Raw genomic sequence first — 1393 nt, forward strand, 5'->3', positions numbered from 1 at the left:
GGCTGGATCCAAGATGGTGCCTTGAGGTCACAGGGCTGTGGTGGGGGTTGAGATGTGTGGTTGTGGAGCTGCAAGGGGGGTGGGAGAAGGGGAGGAAAACAAGGGACTAGGGGGTGAAGAGCGCAGTGCTTGGATGCTATCACCAGGAGGTGGGGGCGGGGCTTGGGTGCTGCTGGGGCTTTATGTAGCAGCACCCTGTGTGTTAAGGGTCAGGCAGGTGTGGGTTGTAGGGGGGGGTCACACAGTGTCAGGTAGTCTTGGTTCATCTGGGGTCTCACAGTCTTCGCTCCTGGAGTTCCGCGGTTGGTGGCTGGCTGTTGTTCCCGGGTCTCTTCCCAGCCCCTCGCGCAGTGGAACCCCGTCTGGAGGCACCGTTCTCCCGTCTGGCGGCGGCGTTCTCCCGTCTGCCACTCTGGTTATTTTAAAGTGTGTTTCTAGTAGTGAGACAGCTGAGTCAAATTGTATTTATTTCTATTTACAACTTTTTGAGAAAGCACTACACCACCTTTACAGTGGTTGTACCATTTTACATTCTCACCAGTAGTGAGTAAAAGTTCCAGTCTCTCCCCAGCCTCACCAGCATTTGTTGTTTGCTGCCTGTTGAACTTCGCTGGGATAGGAATTTTTTTTGAAGTCCATATTCAGGGTACTGGTTCTAGGGGACAGTTTTACTTTCTTTCAACTCTTTAAGAAGGTCCTTGTCTCCTTTCAGTATCTGGAGGCCTAGTCTCTAGAGTTTTCTGTATATTTTGACATCAGTATTTTCACTGGATCTTAGATGTTTACCAGGTAGGGATTTCACATCCCAAGATCATGCTCCCTTCCTGACTTCCTAGCTCTTCTTTCTTGGTGGTACTGAAGTTCCCTCTTTTCTCTAGGACTTGTTTCTCTACCTTTGTTTTTGTTTGACGTTTGTGTAGAATGGAAATTCTTTTGACAATAACATTATGGGTTTGCTTCTGTGTGTGATGAGGGTGTTAGTGATTTTCATTTATCTAATATTTTGCCCATAGCAATCTGCAATAGCACAATCCTGGTTTATATCCTGTCATCATTCTTCAAAGAGATGGAAAAAGTAATCTTTAACTTTATTTGGAGAGTAGATAGATTCTGGACAAGTAAGGCATTACTGAAGAAGAAAGTAGGAGGCCGTTACCTCTTGATCTCAAAACTTAGTACACAACCATGGTCATCAAAACAACTAGTACATCTGATACATCATACACAGGAAAAATTTGGGAACCCTGAGCTATGGCTCCTTATTGATTGCCCAGCTCTCTGATGAAGTGATTGAAGAGACCGTGGCCTGAATCAGGCACATCTTTGTTTTCTTTTTTTTTTTCTCTATAATTATGTTTTATTGATTTTCATAAACATTTACAGAGATTTTGGG

The sequence above is a fragment of the Elephantulus edwardii genome, unplaced genomic scaffold, assembly GCF_000299155.1.
Source record: "Elephantulus edwardii isolate Elephantulus edwardi_28Jun2011 unplaced genomic scaffold, EleEdw1.0 scaffold00278, whole genome shotgun sequence".
Classification (NCBI taxonomy): Eukaryota; Metazoa; Chordata; class Mammalia; order Macroscelidea; family Macroscelididae; genus Elephantulus; species Elephantulus edwardii.